General features: G+C 47.1%; 2 protein-coding genes across 7 annotated transcripts in view; one reads left to right on the top strand and one right to left on the bottom strand.

Annotated features, from left to right (window-relative positions):
• The window catches only part of LOC309539925 (kyphoscoliosis peptidase-like), a 360,319-nt gene that overhangs the window by 179,132 nt on the left and 156,727 nt on the right, over positions 1–24,460 (top strand). The window lies entirely within an intron of this gene.
• SLC4A11 (solute carrier family 4 member 11) overlaps positions 1–24,460 on the bottom strand; it is a 251,928-nt gene that overhangs the window by 151,094 nt on the left and 76,374 nt on the right. Inside the window, exon 1 of one of the 6 annotated variants that reach the window (XM_082236393.1) lies at positions 7,225–7,703. The exons of the other annotated variants lie outside the window; for them this stretch is intronic. The gene's annotated coding sequence lies outside the window, so the exon portion shown is untranslated. Of the gene's footprint in view, positions 1–7,224; positions 7,704–24,460 lie in introns of those variants that run through there. 6 annotated transcript variants of the gene reach the window in all.

Below are 24,460 nucleotides of genomic sequence, written 5' to 3'. Positions count from 1 at the left end.
ACAGAAGGGTCCAACTCCCTGCGGTGCAGGAATCTCAACTAGATCATCCATGACAGATGGCCACCCAAGGAAGGATGATATATGATAGTTCAATTGGCAGAGCATGAGACTCTGGATCTCAGGTTCATGGGTTCGAGCCCCACGTTGGGCAAAAGATTCCTGCATTGCAAGGAGTTGGACTAGATGAATCTGGGGGTCTCTTCTGACTCTACAATTCTAGAAGTCTGGTCGCTAGCATTAAAAAGAGGGTCGCTTTGTGCCTGGTGTCTGGACCCCTTCCTCACTTGACTGGTGGTGAGAAGGACACTAGCCAGTAGTTTTTGGAAGCAGGCTGCAGGCAGAAGCCAGAGAGGGGGAGCCACACTCGGCTTCTGCTGGAATTCAAGGCTTTGACGATGGGAGAAGCAAGACCTTCTGGGGTGCTGGTGCCCTGGGCCCTGCCATCTTAGGCTCTGGTTGTATTTTTTGTTCTTTAGTCGTTTAGTTGTGTCCGACTCTTCATGACCCCCTGGACCAGAGCACGCCAGGCACTCCTGTCTTCCACTGCCTCCCGCAGTTTGGTCAAACTCATGTTCGTAGCTTCGAGAACACTATCCAACCATCTCGTCCTCCATCGTCCGCTTCTCATTGTGCCCTCCATCTTTCCCAACATCAGGGTCTTTTCCAGGGAGTCTTCTCTTCTCATGAGGTGGCCAAAGTCTTGGAGCCTCAGCTTCAGGATCTGTCCTTCCAGTGAGCACTCAGGGCTGATTTCCTTCCGAATGGAGAGGTTGGATCTTCTTGCAGTCCATGGGACTCTCAAGAGTCTCCTCCAGCACCATAATTCAAAAGCATCAATTCTTCGGCGATCAGCCTTCTTTATGAGAAGTGGACCAGGGGATTAAATGGGGTAGGGGAAGAACCATCTGTTCCACCATGAGCTCCTTGGAGAAAAAGTTGGGATATAGACTCATAGAACTCTGGAGTTGGAAGGGACCTCAGGGTCATCTAGTCCAACCCCCTGCAATGCAGGAATCTTTTGCCCAACGTGGGGCTCGAACTCGTGAACCTGAGATGCTCGGCCAACTAAACTATCATATGAATACTGGGCATCTGGAAATCTGACATCGTTGCTGGTTTCTTTGTAACTGACAGTATGAGCTGTTTGACAGTGGAACAGACATCCACAAGAAATGGTGGCCTCTCCTTCCTTGGAGGCTTCTAAGCAGATGTTGGAGGCACATCTGTCATGGAGGATCTGGTTGAGATTCCTGCATTTTAGGGGGTTGGGCTAGATGTCCCTCGGGGTCCCTTCCAACTCTACAAATTCTATCTTTCCATGATTTTAACTGGAAGTCTGTCTTTTGTTTTTTACGCACTTTTAACATTATCTTTAACCCTTATTTTTATTGCAAATGCAACAGAAAGAAATGCGCTCTCCCATTTACAATAAGAACGGTCTACGAATCCTGACTTAAACACAGATATTTGCAGAGGCGGCCCATATGCCCAAACAAGATTGTTGATTCTAAGACATATGTTCAAATGTAGCATCGTGTACGGAATAGAATTCGAATGTGGAATATATAAAATAATTGCTGGATTTTGGCACAGGTTGTACCCATTCTTGCCCTGGTGCCTTCGGGTAAAGGGTGGGTTATAGATCCTTTTAATTAATTAATAAGGCAACTTCTGGAGAAGGAAATATATTTTTGTTGTTGTTTAGTCGTTTAGTCGTGTCCGACTCTTCGTGACCATGTGGACCAGAGCACGCCAGGCACTCCTGTCCTCCACTGTCTCCCATAGTTTGGTCAAACTCATGTTCATAGCTTTGAGAACACTGTCCCACCACCTCGTCCTCTGTCATCCCCTTCTCCTTGTGCCCTCCATCTTTCCCAACGTCAGGGTCTTTTCCAGGGAGTCTTCTCTTCTCATGAGGTGGCCTAAGCCGGATGACAGATATTCCTCACAAAGCTGCAAAATTATCAAACCGCTCAAAAAAACGGCACACAATTGGCCTGACCTGCCAATTTCGCGTTCCTAGGATGACAACCTTCACCCGCTCCTGGGAGAGAACAAGTTTCAAATCCCCACTCAGCCATGAAGCTCACTGGGTCTTTTCCAGGGAGTCTTCTCTTCTCATGAGGTGGCCAAAGTCTTGGAGCCTCAGCTTCAGGATCTGTCCTTCCAGTGAGCACTCAGGGCTGATTTCCTTAAGAATGGATAGGTTTGATCTTCTTGCAGTCCATGGGACTCTCACGAGTCTCCTCCAGCACCAGAATTCAAAAGCATCAATTCTTCGGCGATCAGCCTTCTTTATGGACCAGCTCTCACTTCCATACATCACTACAGTGGTACCTCGGGTTACATATACTTCAGGTTACAGACTCCGCTAATCCAGAAATAGTACCTTGGGTTAAGAACTTTGCTTCAGGATGAGAACAGAAATTGTGCTCTGGCGGCGCAGCAGCAGCAGCAGGAGGCCCAATTAGCTAAAGTGGTGCTTCAGGTTAAGAACAGTTTCAGGTTAAGAACGGACCTCTGGAACGATTTAAGTACTTAACCCGAGATACCACTGTACTGGGAAAACCATAGCTTTAACTGCACAGGCCTTTGTTGGCAAGGTGATGTCTCGGCTTTTTAAGATGCTGCCTAGGTTTGTCATTGCTTTTCTCCCAAGAAGCAGGTGTCTTTTAATTTCGTGACCGTTGTCACCATGTGCAGTGATCATGGAACCCAAGAAAGTAAAACCAGAGATCAATTCCTTGCAAGAAGGTTTGAGGGGAGAAGGAAACAGAAGCCTTATTGTCCCGTCCCCCTCTTTTCCATTGACTGCAAAAAAAAAAAAAAAAAAAAATCACATTCTGCAACAGGGAACACCAACCTGATCAAAGCTGGAGTTGTTCAGTAAAGACGGGAAAACACTCTGCACATGATGTGAGGCAAAATCGGTTTTGTTACACTTCCAGGGGTGAGCCAGGAAGAGGAAAACCAGCACTTCTATGCTCAGTTTGGGTAGGGGAGCATTTGGCTCTGAACGAAGGCATAGTTCACGGGCAGAGCATCTGGTAGAAACGGTCTCACGCTCAATCCCCAGGCAAGGCTGGGAGAAATCCCCCATTTGAAATTCTGAAGAGCAGCTGTCAGTCAGTGCAGACAGTACTAAGCCGGATGACAGATATTCCTCACAAAGCTGCAAAACTATCAAACCTCCCATAAAAACGGCACACAATTGGCCTGACCTGCCAATTTCGCGTTCCTAGGATGGCAGCCTTCACCAGCTCCCTATAGAGTTTGACTCGAGTTCAAGTCTTCCTGCCACACACCTACAGCAAAGCACCGCCGCCCCATCTCAGCCTCAGTTTCCCCTCTGTAATAGGAGCCTAGGACGGATCTCTCTCACACACACACACATACATATATACACCGGGAAGCTGTGCACAGAACACAGCGCCTGCAGAACGAATTTTTAAAGGCAGAGAGCGCAGAAACGGGTATAATGATGCAAAGTGGAAAATCAATCTCATCCCCCACCGGCAGAAACAGGAGGGGATTCTCCAGCGGCTGAGGGCTTTGCAGGCAAAAACATCCACCCACACACACCGTGTGTCTGGAGTGGAAACAGGTTGCTGCTGAAACCGGCGGCTCAGCTCCAGCCAACGCTAGGGACAAGAGCCATAACAACAACAACAACAACAACAACCAAGCGAGCCCAGGCAAAGGTGTCCGCGATCCGGGGCTCTTTTTCATAGCAAGTCTGCCTCCCTGAGAAAAGTCCAAAGGGGGGGGGAAACGTCTCCCCGCAACCGAGCGGACTGGGCAGCTGTCGAAAGCAACCAGGAAGCAGCTACGCTTGTTTTTAAATTTTTTATTTCTCCTCTCCCATCCTCCCCATCTTGGCCGGCGTTCCCTTACAGGTGTCACCAAGAAGCAAAGGCCGGCTAGTTTTCCGCCCCCCACAAAACAACAACTCTGGAGGAAGGAACTACAGGGACACAGAGAAAACCCACCACGCCAACTGCTCCTCTTTTTGGCAGCGGACAACAGTGAGTTTTCACAATTGCGAGTTTGATCGGGAAGGGACAGGGACAAGACTAACGGGACAGGCGAATGTCAAGGCCATGGGAACGCACTGGTCTCCTTTCCCCGCTTTTAAAGGGAATTTTATCGGGTGTCAAGTCTACTAGTGGAAACTCAGAAAAGCAGGTCCATGGTTTCTGAAGGGGAACAAGGCAGAAAAACCACCTGATTGGCCTTTGTGGAGAACAGAATGCAAGACTGGATGAATCCCTGAAATGCTTTCTGATCTGAAGTATAATTATTCCTATCAGAAAGGTTATCTCTGCCGCCCTGAATGTGCAGCTGCCATCATCCCTGACCAGTGAGCTAGGCTAGGTGGAGTTCATTTCACTTTTCATTTGTATACCGCCTTTTATTTATTTATTAATATTTTATTAAGTTTTATCAATAGAAAAGTTCAGAAAAATACAAAAACAAAAAAATACAAAATACAAACATTAAACACGAAAAAGAAGAAGAAAAAACACATATAAAAGAAAACAAAACTCCCTCTTTTTTTGATTTCTCATCTTTAGTTAACTTATTTTCCTGACTTCCTCACGCCTCCCTTTTTTGTATCCCTTTTGCAAATTGGTTCAGCAAATTCATATCCTATTAGTTTATCTATTATCAATCCCATCTTACATTTTACCTTGTTGCTAGAACCCCTTCAATTCATTTCAATGTCATCAGCATTCAAAAATTTTACAATGTTTCTGTAAATAAGTTTTAAATTTCCTCCAATCTTCTTCCACCAACTCTTCTCCCTGGTCTCGGATTCAGCCACATTTGTATACCACCTTTATTACTATGCCCAAGGCGATGTACAGCTACAAAATATACAACAAAGAACACATGCCTTATAATAATCAGATCCAATACAAAAACTTTAAAATGGAACGACGTATATCGAATAAAGTCCTATCTGATAATAAGAGTCCAGCAACATCCCCAGAGCCACAGGCTCTGCTACATAAAAACTCAAAAGCCACGCTTTGAAAAGTACCTGGCAAGTTGCATAGTCCTTGGAGGAACACCTGAGATTCTTAGCTACCTCACCTTTGTGTGTTCTGCTGTTTCGTTTCTTTAAAGCCTCCAGCCTTCATGCTTCCAAACAGGGTTTTTTTTAAAAAAGAAATGTGATCATCTGTGCCACACAACCTCTGAACACTTTTCCCCACCGCGGTGTTCACACTATGATCCTAGACAAGCATCCTATGCAATCGTCATAAAATCAGAGAGCTAATCCCATGTCTTCTGTTGACTCAAAGGCTAGGCTGTGGAAGCCCAGGGGATAAAATCCTCCGGAGGAAGGATCTGGATGGGAGAGGCTCCTTGGTTGGGTCGTCTTAGCCTCACAGTACCCTGTCCATGAAATGGGTATAATAACACGAGCCGACTAGGAATAAATAAGGAGGATGCAGCGGCTTGCAGATTTTTAATTGCTACGTAAATTTTGCATGGGCCACAATCTGGTAGGATCTTTGCCTGCACATAAGCTACTGAAAACTTTAAGATCCGAGATCATTCAGGTCCTAAGGGGGTAACTAATTTAACACGCTACATTTAAACGATGAGCAACAGCAGAAATGGACGTATCCAAACCCCTCCGGATCACACAGGGGTAACAAGATGATATGGATTATTCACAGTATAGCCGTCCTACAAGCCATCCTGTTGAACGAGCATTTTTATTTCCCTGATGAAGAAATGTGTATAATTCCCACCCCCCAATAAATGAATAAAAGCACAAGAACCTGCCACAACATTAAAAACAACAACCACCTTCACACTGATTCTAAGACAGGGCACAGGTGTGCCTGCAGCAACAGGTTGTCTGAAGATCCCCACTTAAAACTAAATTAACGAGAGAATTCAAAGCAGATGTTGATCTTCATCTGTAATAGCCAAAGGTACACCAACAAATCCAAAATATACTGAATTTTGGATCCCCCCAAAAATAGAAGATAGTGTTGCAAAACCATTGGAGATAAGAAATTCATGTCCCTAGATGTGTGTGAGGCAGAAGAAAGTAATAATACAGACAGGGAGAGAAATAGCAACGACAAGAAGACGACACCTTGATCCAAACTTGTGGCCATTTCAACTCAGCGGAAACTATTAAGCCACAAAACGAAGATGTATTAGCAGGGATTTGGGAAAGAATCAATCTGGCCGCAATGCTGTGGGCGAGCTAAATAATCAGAGAGCATCACAGACTAGACAATCAGAGTATTCCCACTGTACTTCATGGAATTGGGAGAGGGGTGGACATTGTTTCCAGAGAAGCTGTGTCCTAATATTGGCAAGCTGTGTACAGACAGAAGCGTGAGGAGGAAGATCTCGGGACTACAGGAACTTTAACGCCACCAGGGAAGTGGGGAGTGGCAGCCAGGGTGAAACCCAAAATCTATCCATCAATCCATCCATCTGGTCAGATAAACGTGAACACACACACACCTATGAACAAACAGATAAACTCCCACGCCACGGATCTCGAGAAAGAACTCTGAATTTCTATGCTGGAAATCAAGGTAAGGCAGAATCTTCAGATTCTTGCCCATCAAAACACAAGTCGTACCTTTCCGGGGAGGTGGGGACCCCAAATGGCTAGGCACTTCTGAATTTTCATTCATCTCATACATAACCCTGCGCAGATTAATTAGCCAAGCTGCACAGCTGCAAAGCCACAGGAGCAAAGATTTCAGCATTGGACTGGCACTTTACATGCAGTTGGCCGATCAATTAATCCCATGATCGATGGTGATGGGTCTCCCCCCCCCCTTTATTCTACACGTCACCCTGGGCAGGATCAACAGTGTGCAAAAATCTGTGCTGTTAGGATGTATTAGTTGAGAACACACACACACACACCTTGGTTTATTTCCCTTCACAGCAAACACAAGCAACCTTGTTTTAATAACCCCGATACATTTCCTTTTCGTTCAGCGTCCGGATAGGAATCGACCCAGATGTTTCATTATTAAGGCAGAACGGCTCGTAAGGAAAAACAACAAAGTATCGCCTTACTCTCTGCAATTAAATATTTAAAAAGCTGGCGGATTAAGAGTTCGCGGAATCACCTGTTGAAGGGGACGCATCGCCCGGCAACAGCAGCGCCCAAATCGAAGGTAGGAGATTGTGTGTTTATTCTCAGAGAGAGAGAGAGAGAGAGAGAGAACTTACCTAGGCTGCAACTTTAAAGGGAGATGCTCTAGAGCCAAAAGGCAGGACCGGTCTCTCTCCCCTTTGCAGATCTCCTTCCCCTTAAAGGCTTCAGCCAGCAACACTTGTTCCTCTGGTGACAGTTTGCACCCAGGTGGCCAGGAAAGGGAGTAGCTCGTGGTCCCAGCCGTGGCTTCAATATTAATATCAATCAAGCCTGGGCATCTCTTCTCCTCCCCCCCCCACCCAACTCGATTCCAATTGGAGAGCGGCCGATGGGTGGGAAAAAGAGAACGGACCCGTCAGATTGCAGAAAGGCAAGCCTCGAATCCAGTTTAGAGAGAGGCAGAGAGATGATGCCTCGTCCACAGAGGTCTTTGGAAAACGGCTTCCCAAGCCAAAAGGTGCCAGGAGGATTCGCGAAGCTAATTCCTTGCAAATTTGCATTCCGTGGCACAGCGGATTAGTCCGGGAAGCTGGACTCTCCCTCCTTCCCTAGACGACACTGCCTGCCTCTGCACTTTGCTGGATCGCAACATATTTTTTTTCCTGCCTCTGCTGGTCTATAGGAAGAAAGAGGAGGGGGGGATTGAACAATTAAAGCGACCCTGCACATTTCAGCCGCTGCTTTTAGGTTGGATACCCGGCAAAGCTGGCTGTTTTCTCCTTTAAAAAGCCTTGCAAGATGCTGGAACTGAGAGAGGCATGGTACCCAGAGGAGGGCAGCAGGAGGAGGAAGGGGGTGAAGAGAGGAGGGGGTGGGCAAGGCCGCGGCTTGAGGGCAAAAAGCAGGAGTTCCCTGCCAGTTCTGCTTGCCCACGTTTATAACCCGCCATCTGGGGAAGAGGGGATGGCGCAGAAGAGGACAGCGCGAAACCTCCTTGTGTGCAAGGAACGGCCTCTCTGCCGATGCTTCCACACCTGGAAGCATCTCTCAGATGCGAGGGGAAGCTATGAGCCACTGGGAGGCAGTAAAGCAAAGGGGAAGGCTGCAAAGAATGACAGCCCCTGCTTGCCTCTGGGGTTCAGCAGCACAGGGGCAAAGATCTGGGGCTCAATTCACACAACCACACAGCTCAGGTCACGCCCACTCTGTGCATTTAAAGCACTCCTGCGTCCCTTTAACAGCCCCGGTTTTCTTTCCCCGCCTTGCAAAGGATCCTGGGATCTGTAGTTTGCTTAGGGTGCTGACCTCTCACAGAGCTGCAGTTCTCAGGATCCTCAACAAACTACAGCCTCCAGGATCCCCCACAACTGTTAAAGGGGTATAAAAGTGCTTTGAATGTCCAGTGCGGATGCAACTGCAATGAGAGGGCACCTGTTTTTTGTGGGAAAGGTCCCAGGTTCAGTCCTGCTACCAGATTCTCCAGGTCTGGCTGAGAATGGTCCCGACCTGAAACCCAGTCTCTGCAGTCAAGAATGAGCTAGACAGGACAATGAGATCCCCTGGTATAAGGTAATTATTATTTTTGCGGGGCCTTCTCAGTGGTGGCTCCCAGACTTTGGAACTTCCTTCCTAGGCAAGCTAGACTGGCTCTATCCTTGCTCTCCTTTTGCTGGCGGGTAGAGACTGTTTTATTCCAGCCAGATTTGGGGAGTCTGCCTTTTTTTTTTTTTTAAAGGAACAGGATTTTAAATAGTGCTGCACTGCTTTTCCTATCAGCCTTTTAATACAGTGGTACCTCAGGTTACATACGCTTCAGGTTACATACGATTCAGGTTACAGACTCCGCTAACCCAGAAATAGTGCTTCAGGTTAAGAACTTTGCTTCAGGATGGGAACAGAAATCGTGCTCCGCCGGTGTGGCGGAATTAGGAAACCCTATTACCTAAAGTGGTGCTTCAGGTTAAGAACAGTTTCAGGTTAAGAACAGACCTCCGGAACGAATTAAGTACTTAACCTGAGGTACCACTGTAGAACTGTTTTTCTATTGCTTTAATCCTTTTACAGTTTAAGTACTATTTAAAATACTTTTTCAGCCTTCTGCCTTTTACCGGCATTGTTTTAATTTGTGTAAACCGCTTGGACTCCCGGTCTGGGGGATTGTAGAATATAAATGAATCATAGGGTCGTAGAATTGTTAGAGTTGGAAGGGACACTCCCAGGTCATCTAGTCCAACCCCCTGCACTGAAGGAACCTAAACTAGATCACACATGACAGATGGCCATCCAACCTCTGCTTAAAAAAGCTCCAAGGAAGGAGAGGACACAAATATAACAGCAACTGTAATAAATAAATTAGATTATTAATCTCAGGGTTGTGGGTTCGAGCCCAACGTTGGGCAAAAGATTCTTGCATGGCAGTGTGACTCACAGGATAGCTCAGGATAGAGCATGGTGCGGAGAATGGCAAGGTTGCAGGTTCGATCCCTGTATAGGATAGCTGCATATCCCTGCATTGCAGGGCGTTGGACTACTAGATGATTCTTAGGGCAGTGTTTCCCAAACTTTTTTGGGCAACGGCACACCTGTTTAATGAAAAAAATCTCGCGGCACACCACCATTACAGCCCCGTGACGTCAGCGCACAGCGTCACGCCGGGAGGGACGCACGAAAGTGAAAGTTTTTTCCCTCCCCCTTGCCGGGGAACCTCCAAGCTTTGGGGGTGGGAGGAGGCAGCAGAGTGAGGGACTGAGGGACGGCGGCAACTGAGGCGGCGGCGGCTTTTGTGGTGGTGGCGGCGATAGCGGGCGGAGGAGGGGGCGGCGGCGGAGCTTGAGGAGCCGTCGCCGGGAGTTGCTGCTGCTGTTGTTGCTGCTGCTGCCCGGACATGCCGGCCTCCTCCTCCTCCGCTGTCTTGCGCTCCGGAGCCGCCCCCGGCTCGACGCGGATCCTCGCTGCCGCCGCCTCTCACCGCCCGACTCGCCCGCCTCCCTCCCACGGCACACCAGCCAACGTCTCACGGCACAGTAGTGTGCCGCGGAACACCGGTTGGGAAACACTGTCTTAGGGTCCCGTCCAATTCAATAATTCTACGGCTTGGTTAAAGGGCAGCTCCTTTAGGTCCTATGCCCAACAACCCCTTTCCCCTTTATTGCCGATTTACGCAGCAGGGTTGCACAGTCGTACCTTGGAAGTCGAACAGAATCCTTTCCAAAAGTCAGTTTGACTTCCAAAACGTTCAGAAACCAAAGCACGGCTTCTGATTGGCTGCCGGAAGCTCCTGCAGCCAATCAGAAGCCGCGGAAGCCCTGTTGGACGTTCGGCTTCCAAAAATAGTTTGCAAACCAGAACAGTCCATTCGGGAGCCACAACATTCGGGAACTAAGAAGTTCCAAAACCAAGGTAGGACTGCGCCTAGTTTACAGAGGTGGCAAGGCACTCTGCACATGCTCAAGGAACTCTATACTGGAGTGTGGAGTCTTGGGACCCGAAAGCTGAATAATAGGGGATTAAACCCCAAAGAAAATCACTGATCGGAAGGAGTCAGTATCTGCTTTAATGTTATTCCAGAAAAAGTAAAGCAGAGCAGAATGGGGGTGGAGGAGACATGAAACCCCCAATACCAGACTAAATAGGTCATATATGTATATATGTGCGTGTATCTCACATATCTGCATTAGAAGCATAAACCAGAGAGGAATTTCAGCTTACTTCCCCATGGTGTAGCATTCCTTGCTAGACTACCAGAGGATTCCGTGTTTACTTAAACTCTATACTCCTTTCCCATATAGATGGATAGCTATTCAATGTTTTCTTTGGGGGGGGGGGTGTAAAGGCAACACTATAATTACTAGGCGGTTCTGAGCACTTTTCCCAAGGCTGGCTATAAGGCGCTGGAGGATTAACAAGTCATCTCTAACCCTGATTGGTTAATTTACGGGCTTTTCTGTTTTCCCAAACTGGACGCATAACCGCGCAAACACTTCCGAAACTGGAACTTCAGGTTGAAAAAGTAACCCGCCGCATTCCATCGCTCCTTCCGCAAGAAATTTACAAGAAATCCGAACTCGGGAGCTTAATTATGCCCCGGCCTTAGGCAAAACCATCGGACTCTCTCCATCACTCAGTCCAGCACAGGTATGTGTAGACAAACTGGGGAGAGAGAGGCTGATATTTTTATACTTACGGGTACAAGCAGAAGATAAGCAATGCCACTTAAATCTACGTCCGTGGAGACACCCATAAGCCCATCCCCTGTGCCCCGTAAGAACGCCATGAAATTCCAAACATGAATTGCACATTTGTTCGAAAGCCAATTAAAGCCAGTTTAATTAATTCAACAAAATTGGTCCAGGGACACCAGCTTTTCAAAGTCTGAGAGTCACTTTACACTTCAGTGGCCCCCTGCCACCTCTTAGCACAAACACACCCCCAGTAATTCCCCCCCAGGGGGCAGTAGCAGCCAATTTTGGGAACCGCTTCTCTACAACGTGGGGGTGTGGGGTGCCCAAATTCGACAGCGTTAGTCCTCAACACTTCACTTTCAGACCCTATTGAACTAGACTAGGAAGTTTTATCAGCAGCTATTATTAGCCACGAGGATAGTTAAATGGAGACTCCAGATTCAGTGGCAGTGTATCTGTAGGTGTCACTTGCTGGGGAATAGGCAACCAGGGAAGGACAGACGTCCGCATGGCCTGCTTGAAGGAACATCTGGGAACATCTGGGTGGGTGCTGTGATAAGCAGGGTGTTCGACTAGACCTGAGAGGGGGCATCTGTAGTGCCTTGGAAGTTGCTGGAAGACCATTCCCATCATCCCACAACTATGGATGTTGTGTGATGGGACTGATGGGGAGTCCATCCTGATGGACCTTCCTTGCCCAGACCCAGCAAGGAGAGTTCTCACGTACGAGAGATGGAGGCCCCGGAAACGGAGGCATTTCCAAAGCCAAGCAAATGTGGGGCTTATTAGGAAGCTACGGGAGGAATTCCTCCAGAGGCAGGAGCAACCTGAAACACTGTAAAGAGGGGAGCAGATTCATTTCACACACACACACCAAAAGAGAAGAACTGTGCCTGCACATTTTGCTGGAAATGGGACGGAAGGAAACTGGGAATTTGGGGGGGGGGTATGGTTCACCTAGAATCATAGAATCATAGAGTTGGAAGAGACCACAAGGGCCATCGAGTCCAACCCCCTGCCAAGCAGGAAAGGAAGGAGAGGATTCCCTAATTTCCCCTGCAGTGGATGCCCACATGGGAATTGCTTTGAATCGAAGAATCATAGAATTATAGAGTTGGAAGGGCCTACAAGGCACATATAGTCTTACCCCCTGAAATGCATTGCAGGGGTTGGACTGGATGACCCTCAGGGGTCCCCCTTCCCAACCTCCATCTTCAGGTTGGTAGCAATGCTTATTTACTTAGGGTGAGGAAGAGTTATGGGAGTAGCTCCCTATACAGCTATCTTTGCTCTTCATCTTTGCTTTCACCCTGACCGATCCTCTACGTCTCTTTCCGATTATACTCAGATGCATCTCTACCACAGAGACCGTATAACACCAGTCCTGAAAGATCTTCATTGGCTCCCAGTACGTTTCCGAGCACAATTCAAAGTGTTGGTGCTGACCTTGAAAGCCCTAAACAGCCTCGGTCCTGTATACCTGAAGGAGCGTCTCCACCCCCATCGTCCAGCCCAGACACTGAGGTCCAGCGCCGAGGGCCTTCTGGCGGTTCCCTCACTGCAAGAAGTGAGGTTACAGGGAACCAGAGGGCCTTCTCAGTGGTGGCTCCCACCCTGTGAAATGCCTTCCCAGCAGATGTCAAGGCAATAAACAGCTATTTTACTTTTAAAAGACAACTGAAGGCGGCCCTGTTTAGGGACGTTTTTAATGCCTGACGCTGTATTGTTTTTAATACTCGGTTGGAAGCCACCCAGAGTGGCTGGGGAAACCCAGCCAGACGGGCGGGGTATAAATAATAAAGTATTATTATTATTTATCATCATCATCATCATCATCATCTGCAAGGCCTGAATGCTTGTCATCAAGAGTCCAAACAGTGCCCTCCAGCTCCTTTGGACTACAATTCCCATCATACCTAACTGCTGAGCATGTGCTGGCAGGGGCTGATGGGAGTTGTGCTCCACAACATCTGGCGGAAACCAGGTTTGCAAAGGCAGAGACAAGATGTCCTTTCTAAGCTGGCAGGAACAAGCCGGCAGTAAATCACACTGTGCAAACTCTTCATTAGCAAAAACAGGATCAGCACAGGGGTGTCAGGCCTAATGAGCACAGCAACTCATCTCCGGCTGGTCTTGCCCCCATGAAGCAGTTGCTGAGATGGAAGGTCCCCTGTGTGGTGTAGTGGTTAAGAGCAGTAGTCTCATAATCTGGGGAACCGGGTTCGCGTCTCCGCTCCTCCACATGCAGCTGCTGGGTGACCTTGGGCCAGTCACACTTCTCTGAAGTCTCTCAGCCCCACTCACCTCACAGAGTGTTTGTTGTGGGGGAGGAAGGGAAAGGAGAATGTTAGCCGCTTTGAGACTCCTTAAAGGGAGTGAAAGGCAGGATATCAAATCCAAACTCTTCTTCTCACAGCTGCCTAGATCCCCCTCTTCCACGGGGCTTTTCCCAAGCGATCGGAGACTACGCCTGCATGAAGCCAACCTCTCCTCTGCCCTGTTCATGCCTCTCCTGGTTCGAGAGAGGAGCTGGTCATAGCAAGAGGGGGAGACACCCCTGTGTCATCTCTGCCTCTTGGTCTCCCTTCTTTCCTGCTTCCGATTCTGTACTTCTCTCTGCCACCAACTCCCCCTGCTCAAAAAGCCCTGTTGCCTCCTCATCGTCCGACATCTCCTCTTCCCATTTTCCCCCTCTGACCCCTCATCACCACCCCACCACCAATCCCTGGGCTGAGCCTTCCCCCTTTAGGGGTTCTCCAACTGGTTCCTCCCACCATTCCTTTGCATCCAACCAGCCTGTGACATAAGCTTTAAAAGTATGGTTGGGAGACCCAGGGCGCTCCAGACTCCCAGCTGCCATCACCCCTGCCTCTTGTATTACGGGACCTCCTCTCCTGGTCTGCCCTGCAGAGGACCTTCAGGTCCATGAACAACCATAGTTTAGAGGTCCCGGACCCTAAGGAAGTCAGACTATCCTCCACCAGGGCCAGGGCCTTTTCAGTGATGGCTCCGACCTGGTGGGATGCTTTGTCCCATGAGACCAGGGCCCTGCAAGATTTAACCCCCTTCTGTCGGGCCTGTAAGACAGAGCTATTTCGCCTGGCTTTCAATTTGAATTCAGCCTGATCTTTTATTTCCCTTCTCTTCCCTCCCCTTTTATGAAGATCACCTGCTCTGAGACCCCACAGCTAATTCTCCCCTGGCCTCCTCGCTGGCCCAAGCAGGACTAATTCAGCTAGCTAGCCCTGGTGGTTATCTAATGCTTATTAGATGGATTTCCCCTAAACTGATTTCTGAACTTTGAATTTTATTGTTACAGTGGTACTTCGGGTTAAGTACTTAATTCGTTCTGGAGGTCCATACTTAACCTGAAACTGTTCTTAACTTGAAGCACCACTTTAGCTAATGGGGCCTCCCGCTGCTGCCGCGCCACTGCTGCACAATTTCTGTTCTCAACCTGAAGCAAAGTTCTTAACCTGAAGCACTATTTCTGGGTTAGTGGAGTGTGTAACCTGAAGCGAATGTAACCAGAGGTACCACTGTATTCATGTTTTTCTCCTGTATTTTATGCTGCTTTTACAATTAAGTGTTTTAAATTTGTTATTAGCCGCCCTGAGCCCAGTTTTTGAACTGGGAAAGGCGGGATATAAATAAAAATTTATTATTATTATTATTATTATTATTATTATTATTATTGACCACAGGAGCTGCAGCTGATGGCAGCTGGAGCCCAACAGGTTGCCCCTCCCTGCTGGAAAGTGCTCCTAATCATCCCACAGTCCAGGGATGCTGGAGGGATCCAATAGGCTCCTGGCCAATCAGCAGGCAGCTGTGATTTTGCCAGCCGTGCCCAGGATCTGAAAACTTGGTGGTGCAATCAAAGCCAAGAGGATAACTAGCCTGGCTGGCAAGCACCTTCTAGAACATACATGCCAGGGCTGGACAGAAGTCCAAGTGAATAAATGCATTCTGCAGAAAGCAGCTGGGGGGCCCCAAAGACATGCACTGCCCTGTTTTCCTCCCATGGCAATGCTGAGTTGCAACGGGAACAAGCGGCCAGCCTGAACGATGCTCCTCTGTGCTTCGCCACCAGCAGCTTCTCTAAGCCATGTTGGAAAGCGAGGAAAATATGCAAAACAGCAAAAGCCGAGCAGGAAAAGGCCAAACCCCATCTTCCCGTGCCAGGAATCGATAAGGCAGGTTTCAATATTCAAGTAGCAGCAGCAGCAGCACTCCAGCCTCTTCCAGGAACAACTTGGACGATGTGTTTGCTGACAGTGCGCTCACATTGCTGTGTGCAATGCGAGTAAGATCTCCAGCATTTCCAGAGAATGGCTTCTGAAATGCTGGGGTGTTGGTGGGGGAGCTGCTTACTTCCACCTTCTTCCCTCCATCTAATATTGAAAGGATTCTGGATGTAAGAGCTAAAACGCTCCTGCATGTGGAAGACTCTACACAAACACACATACACAACCCACGCTCTCCACCAGAGCAACATGGCACAGCAGTGACACAACTTAAATATGTCTCTCTGCTGCTTTGCACAGATTCTGGCTTCAGCTGCTGTTCAAAGCCTTCAATGGTCAGAGCTCCCAACCACAGCACTTCATGGACTGGTTGGATGCAGAGGAATGGTGGAAGGAACCAGTTGGGGAAACCCAGGGTGGTTACTTCCGGGTTGCCGCGGAGCGTAACTTGAAAATGCTCAACCTGAAGAATATTCAACCCAAGGTATGACTGTAATGCATCAAACATTAAAAGCTTCCCTGAACAGGACTGCCTTCAGATATCTTCTCAAAGCACCCTCAACAGGTGAGGAGCTGAAGACACCCAGACTGGCAACATCCGGCTCGACAACTCGCACACAGGGCCCCCACAATTCGCTCGTGGGCCTCGCGGTCCACTTTGGGGCAGCCCGTGCCCAGTTAGACAACATTCCTTACTTTGCAACATCCCAGTTATGAAACAGAAAGTGCCTCACAGCTTCTGAGCATCCTTGTTCTGACAACTCAGTCTCCCTGCAATGCTCACGGGGAGCGTCTGTCTGTTTATGTGGTGCCCGCGATGAACCCTTGAGGCAATTGGCACATACCACTTCTCAGATGCTCCCTGTCCCTCCCAAAGAAAAGAAAATGGTTCCATCCTGGACGGCGCTTAGCCACAGGCAGAAATCCAGACCTTCCTGTTCCAAGCGCAGCAGGAACAGCCAACGAGGGAATGCCACAACATGTCGCGCACTGCCCACCTTGACAAAGAACATTGCCTTTCCCTCCTGCCGAAATGTTTTGGGCTACAGTTTCCAGCAGCCTCAGGCACAACAGCCACGCTGGCTTGGAGTCCAAAATATCTGCAAGGTGTCACAACATTATGATGGAAGATTGGGGGAAATTATGGAAAACGGATTTAAAATTCACAGACTGTTCCCTGTTGAAGGAGAACTACATGAAGATGATGTACAGATGGTATGCGACACCAGTGCAGTTAGGGAAAATGTATAAAACTAGTTCAAATATATGTTGGAAGTGTAAGGAAAAGGAGGGGACGTTTTATGTGGTGGGACTGTAATGTAATTTAAAAAATTGGGGAAATGATATATAATGAATTGAAAAAAATGTTCCATCTAACATTTGTTTAAAAACCTGAAGCATTTTTGCTAGGAATTGTAGGGAAAGACCTGCCAAAAAAGCTGAAAAACATATTCATGTATGCGACAACGGCTGCGAGAGTCCTAATAGCACAAGGATGGAAGACTGAAGAAACCCCAACTAAAGAATCATGGCAAGAAAAATTGATGGACTATGCGGAACTGGCAAAATTGACACATAAGCTATGGGACAAGGATAACTGTGATTTTAAAGATGAGTGGGAGCCCTTTACAAAACATTTGAAGAGGCAACAAAGTGAACTGGACTCCTTGGCAGGTTTTGAATAAACATTCACAAACTTTTTATTGATAATAATAAGTCATATAATTTAAGGATCTATACAACTTTGTAACATGCAGAGAACAGCATTTACAGAGAAACCAAAGACTGGAACTGAGAGGGTGGGTTATGTGTGGGAGGAAGGGGAGAGGGAGGAAAAATGGGGGGGGGGGAATTAAGGATGATATGTTTTTGGATAATATGTTTTGTTTAAATTTTCAATAAAATTGTTTTTTTTAAAAAACAACAAAATATCTGCAAGGTTCTTCCTACCAGAGAGGAATGACAAACCAAGCTGATGGGCTGTGGGTGAGGGCAAAGCTGACCGGAAAACTCAGGAACCAAGAGGACAAAAACTTTACAAAAGAATGGGGAAAATTTCTAAGTTATCTAAGAGACCACCGCAAGCCGATGGAAACATTGACAGGATTTTGATTTCACTTGTGGTGTAACAATTACCATGGAAAATACGGACTGATATAAAGAGTCTGGAAGAAGATGCAGTTTTAAATGTTTAAAATGGGACTCCAGGGGAAGTCCTGAGATTTGGAGGAATCGGAGTTAAAGAAAACCTATAAAAATACTTTTGTTAAAAAACCAGAAGCATTTTTACTGGGTATAGTGGGGGAAGAGATACCAAAAGGAGATAAAGAAAACTGTTTATGTATGCAACAACTGCAGCAGGAATTATTTTAGCCCAAAAATGGAAGCAACAAGAAGTCCCAACGAAAGAAAAGTGGCAGACGAAGATGATGGACTTTGCAGAATTGGCGAAGCTGGCGGGGAAAATCCGAAACCATCGTGACCGAGCATTCCAAAAAGATTGGAGTAAATTTATACAATATCTGAAGGACTATTGCAAGCAATTAACAACACTAGCAGGGTCATAAAAAGACTTGTAATGACAACTGTTCTTCCCTTTTTATATTTATTTAAAAATTGTGACATTTTGAAGGAGTGAAACGTAAACTGGAAAACGTATAAATGCTATGAGATAAAGGTTAACTTTGAAAACCATGAGGCGGAAAGGAGGGGAGTCGACAGGCTCTTAAGAGCTAAAGAAGTAAAATGGATAATGATGATGTGTTTAAATATTATATAATGGAGAATTAATAAAAATTAATCTAAAAAGGGTTCGGAGGAATCTCTGTATATGGATATGTATTTGAATTTTTTATAATTTTGTATTGGAAAATTAAAAAAAACGATTTCAAAACAAACAAATGAAAATCTGCAAGGAGCCACCAAGCTAGGAACTCCCCAGGCACGTATTGCAAATGGTGCAGGTCCAATTGAGACCATATGGAGATCTCTGAATGCCCGGTTGGTGAATGACACCTCCATCTGGCTGGCCCCTCCGGCTTTCTTAAGCAGGTCAGCAAAAGAGCTTACCTAGGTAAAGGGTAAAGGGACCCCTGACCATTAGGTCCAGTCGTGGCCGACTCTGGGGTTGCGGCGCTCATCTCGCTTTATTGGCCGAGGGAGCCGGCGTACAGCTTCCGGGTCATGTGGCCAGCATGAATAAGCCGCTTCTGGAGAACCAGAGCAGCACACAGAAACACCATTTACCTTCCCACTGGAGTGGTACCTATTTATCTACTTGCACTTTGACGTGCTTTTGAACTGCTAGGTGGGCAGGAGCAGGGACCGAGCAACGGGAACTCACCCCGTCGCGGGGATTCGAACCGCCAACCTTCTGATCGGCAAGTCCTAGGCTCGGTGGTTTAACCCACAGCGCCACCCGCGTCCCTTACCTATTGAATGTACATCCCACCTTTTTCTCCACGGAGTATATGCTTCACCCCCCACCTCAGTTAATCCCTACAATGACCCTGTGAGGTAGGTTATGAGGCTGTGACTGGTCCAAGGTCATAGCCAAGTGGGGATTTGAACCCTGATTTCCCAGGTCCTAGTCCGACTCTCAAACCACTAAACCACACTGGCTTCCTAGAGTACGTCTGCTATGGGGCAGCTATATAAATTAAGTAGGTAGATAAAATATGGGGAAAGCAAAATATCAGTTGGAGAAGGTCCTGAAATCTTTTCCTTGTGAATTTGTTTCATTCTGGATTTGTTTTATTTGACGTTTGAATGTCTTGCAAACCGCATTGAGATTTTTTCCTTTAAAATAGAAAGCAGTATAGAAATGAAATGAGTAATAATAATAAATTCAATTGCGGGGGAAATGGCGCCTAAACATTCCATTGTGGCAACCTAGGTTTAAGGTTGGTGCTGAAGGAGGCTCTTGAGAGTCCCATGGACTGCAAGAAGATCAAACCTCTCCATTCTGAAGGAAATCAGCCCTGAGTGCTCACTGGAAGGACAGATCCTGAAGCTGAGGCTCCAATACTTTGGCCACCTCAGGAGAAGAGAAGACTCCCTGGAAAAGACCCTGATGCTGGGAAAGATTGAGGTCAGAAGGAGAAGGGGATGACGGAGGACGAGATGGTGGGACAGTGTTCTTGAAGCTACCAGCATCAGTTTGACCAAACTGCGGGAGGCAGTGGAAGACAGGAGTGCCTGGCGTGCTCTGGTCCAGGGGGTCACGAAGAGTCAGACACGACTAAACAACTAAACAACAAGGTCTAAGGTGCCAATTGGCAATTAGCTTATATATCTGAGTTTTTAATGCTGGTACCAAGTCAGAAAAGGCTAAGATAGAGCTACACCAGTTTCTTCTGCAGAAACGAAAGTGATGAGGATCTGAAACTAAAGCACTTCCTCATATTGTCAGTCGAGGCATTTGTGGAATCACAGAATTGTAGAGATGGAAGAGACTCAAAGGGTTATCCAGTCAAGACCCCCCCCCCCAAAAAAATGCAGGAATCACAGCTGTTCTTGCACTGTATGCAAGAATATCCAGCTAACAGAAGACCCACCGGCTCTCTTGCAACTTGTATTTGGGAGCAGATTGTTCCCATTTCACAGATGGAAAACTGAAGCTCTGAAAAAGGTCAAGTTAGCTAACCAGACGTTCATCCCCCCTTGCTTGTGTAATAAGCAGCCAAATTATGTTTGGGCCACGCCTTTGTGATCCATCTAATTAAAGGGCGGAAAACGTCTCTGGAATGATGTGTTATTTCAGACAATAGCAAAACAACAACTCGGGCTGTTGTTGCTTCCCCCTCTGCAACCAAATCCCTTACAAGGAAATTGCCCTCTTAAAGAAAAAAGGTGTTCCTTGGATGACGAGGACGCTTGTTTTGAAAATTGCCATTTGCCGTATATTATAGCCAGCGCCAACTCCGCTCGAACTTATTGGACTTATTGGACAGCCCAACAGGGAGATTTCAAGCATTTGCAACTTTTGTTTTGCAATTTTGAACGGAAACCAGGAAAAGAAACCAGGCAAGTATAGATCTGTCCCTGTGGCACAGAAACATCTGAAGCCGCAGATCCCTTGCCCTCCAGGCATATGGATGTAAGGAACAGCCTCACACATCATTTTTGCAAGTGACAAGAATGAAGAATGAAACGTTGAGACACAAAATCAAAACACAAGTCGGATAATGTGTTTACTGGCATGCGATGGGGGTCAGGCATGTTACCCAACAGTTAATTATGCAAACTGTCCTCAAACGAAGTGTCAGTTGGGAACCTTGCATAAGATCGTACATCAAGCAGTTTGCCTGGGCTCTAGGGGTTTATTTCTGTCATTTCTACGCCTTGCAAAGCCATAGATGGCTTCAGAACTGGAGATAGGCTCTAATGGCATCTTAAAGGCCCACATATCCGGTAAATCTGGCCGCCCAGAAAGTCCAAGGCAATGCATTTTTTAATTATTGACAACTACCAATCCACAAATATGATCGCCACAAACAAAAGCACCAAAAAAACCAGAGGAAATGTGGCATGCCCAATCTTGTCAGGAGTGAGGGGCAGAAATGAAGGAAGCAAAGATTTGCCAGACTCCCCTACAGGTAGATTTGTGTGTGTTTTTGTGGACAAATGCTTCCCTTCCTTATAAGTACGTGACAATCTGTAACAAGAATCATATTCCAGGCAGGTTTGCGCTGAAGGAAAGGGCACAGATAAAAGCAGAACAGAACCTTCAGAAAGAAGACATGTTCTGCAAAAGATGAATAACCATTCACTTAGGAAGACAGGAAACTGCCTTTCGCTGAGGTTGCATCTGCAATATACATTGAAAGCGCGCGCGCACACACACACACACACACTTTTAACAGTCATAATAATAATAACAATAAATTTTATTTATACCCCGCCCTCCCCGGCCAGAGCTGGGCTCAGGGCGGCTAACACTAGTAAAATAACAATAACAACATAATAGGGGGAAGAAAAAAAACCAATTTAAAATACAGGTTAAAATACAATTTAAAAAGCAGCCTCATTTTAATTGTAGCCCACAGATCAAAACCATAAGGGGAGGGAAACATAAGGGTCAGACTGAGTCCAAACCAAAGGCCAGGCGGAACAGCTCTGTCTTGCAGGCCCTGCGGAAAGATGTCAAGTCCCACAGGGCCCTGGTCTCTTGGGACAGAGCATTCCACCAAGACGGGGCCAGTACCTGGCCCTAGTTGAGACCAATCTAACCACCTTGCGGCTTGGGACCTCCAAAGTGTTGTCATTTGTGGACCTTAAGGTCTTCCGCGAGGCATACCAGGAGAGGCGCCCCCCCAAATCCTGGGAACTGTAGTTTTTTCAGGGTGCTGAGCGATGTTAGGTAAGATAAAGGGACCCCTGACCATTAGGTCCAGTCGTGACCGACTTTGGGGTTACGGCGCTCATCTCGCTTTACTGGCTGAGGGAGCCGGCGTACAGCTTCCGGGTCATGTGGCCAGCAGGACTAAGCCGCTTCTGGAAAAACCAGAGCAGCGCACGGAAATGGCGTTTACCTTCCCGCCAGAGAGGTACCTATTTATCTACTTGCACTTTGACATGCTTTCAAACTGCTAGGTTGGCAGGAACAGGGACCGAGGAACGGAAGCTCACCCCATTGCGGGGATTCGAACCATTGACCTTCGTTTGACAATCAATCCCTCTTCCCTGGGAACTCTGGGAAGTGTGGCTCTGCAAAGGGAAAATGGGTTTGCTAACATATCTCCGCACCCGTAACAAACTACACCTCCCAGGATTCTCTGGGGGAAGCCAGTACTACTTAAAGTGGTATGATACAGCTTTAAATGTGCAACACAGATGAGGCCTGAGTCTGACAATTGGAATATCTAAGCTCAGGACAGTCTGCTGGCACGTTTGCAAAGCTAAGCAGGGTCTGGTATGCTTTCAAATTGGATGGGAGACCAACTGTGTGTTGAGATCCCTGCATTGCAGGGGGTTGGCCGAGATGACTCTTAGGGTCCCTTCCAAATCTACAATTCTACGATTCTATGACTGAGCTATGGCCCTTCCCCAAATTATCATTCCTGTACATAATTACAAGTTCTACAAGGGAAGAGGGAAGAGAAGATGAAGGTCAAGGCCTTACAGCCCTACTGTCAACCAAACTCCATCCATATGAGCTGCTTAATGTATCCTACACGCTGTGATTTTGGAGTGACGCCTACAAGCAAGAGGCTTCACTTTAGGAAGTGATGACTGCTCATGTAAAACTGGATATTTACAGCTCTCCATCAGCACAGAACAGTACGTCCTGTGCTTGTTTGAAAATATATTCCCTGAAGCTTGGACAGGTATGAGATTTATTCATTTTGTACCACGGATCTAGGCAATTTGCTTGGCCTTCAAGAGACCAGAACACTCCCACAGAGACTACGGGATTGTCGGTGCCCAACAATTAAAACTCTTGAGTGCAGGTACAGACAGCCGACCAAACTGCTCAAAGCTGCTCTGCAGCTTGGAAATACTGCACCAGGTTTGCCAGCTTTAGTTTTTCTAGGGTAGCCAGCTCTCAAAAACGTTGCAAAATAAAGGCTGCACTCATGCATTACGAAAAGCGATGGTTTCTGGCTTGTCATGGTTTACTGTGAAAAAGCAGAGAACTGACACTGCCCAAGCACTCTTGCATTCCTTCTCCTCTAATGCAAGCAGAAAGAACAAACTCAGAATCCACAACTAACCTTGGCTTCTAGTTATGGTTAAATACTTGGTAGTGGCTGGCTGCTCCTAAACATAAACCATTGTTTGCTGCTGGTCCGATTTGTTCATCTTGCTCTCTCTAGGAGAAGAGCTAAGCCAGAGCAACTGAGCAGCATATACCACCAGTGGGCTACTCGCCGATCGCCGAAGAATGGATGCTTTTGAATTATGGTGCTGGAGGAGACTCTTGAGAGTCCCGTGGACTGCAAGAAGATCAAACCTCTCCATTCTGAAGGAAATCAGCCCTGAGTGCTCACTGGAAGGACAGATCCTGAAGCTGAGGCTCCAAGACTTTGGCCACCTCATGAGAAGAGAAGACTCCCTGGAAAAGACCCTGATGTTGGGAAAGATGGAGGTCAGAAGGAGAAGGGGACGACAGAGGATGAGATGGCTGGACAGTGTTCTCGAAGCTACCAGCATGAGTTTGACCAAACTGCGGGAGGCAGTGGAAGACAGGAGTACCAGGTGTGCTCTGGTCCAGGGGGTCACGAAGAGTCGGATGTGACTAAATGACTAAACAACAACAAGAAACCACAGTTTATTGTGCAAACACAAATCCGAGCCCTCGTTTAAAGCCCTGCCTCATACCCAAACCTTTCTATCAGAAACCAAGGGAGAAATCCAAGAGAGCATTCTAGATCTTTCTCAGCTTCCACCTGCCATTCCGTTTGACGAAATATTATTCATTGTTTTTGAAGAGATAACTCCCCTTTTCTCTCTCGATATAATTGGCCGACCACAAATGCCCCCACCATCCCAACTAGTGATTGTGGATCTCCCTAATTGCAACACCTTTCAGCCTCCTCTGTGACTCATCATCGCTGCAGCCTCAACCCTCAACACCAGTGGGATGCATTTGCTAAATCGTAACGTGCATCGTAATTTCGGTGTCAAACCAACCCATCCTGATGTCCCGGCCTTTGTTGTTTTTTTATTTTGCCTGCCCTCTGCCCTAAGGTCCCAGGGCGGGTCACAACAGTTCAGAAACAACATTTGGAATCGTTTTAAGGCAAATGACAATCCCAGGACAGTGCAAATGAAGATTGTGCTTGTTCCAGATCTCTTGAGCATCATACCTGGGGGACCGCCTTCCACTTACCTGGAGAAGGTGAGACGCTCCGGCTCGCAGTGTTCTAGAAGGAGCACTTAATTTATTACTTAAATTTATATATTGCCCTATAAAGGTAAAGGGACCCCTGGCCATTAGG

This window comes from Podarcis vaucheri, assembly GCF_965113315.1.
Source record: "Podarcis vaucheri genome assembly, chromosome: 9".
In the NCBI taxonomy this organism is placed as follows: domain Eukaryota; kingdom Metazoa; phylum Chordata; class Lepidosauria; order Squamata; family Lacertidae; genus Podarcis; species Podarcis vaucheri.
Note: the sequence above shows the minus strand (reverse complement) of the source record. Positions and strands in the feature narration are given on the sequence as shown.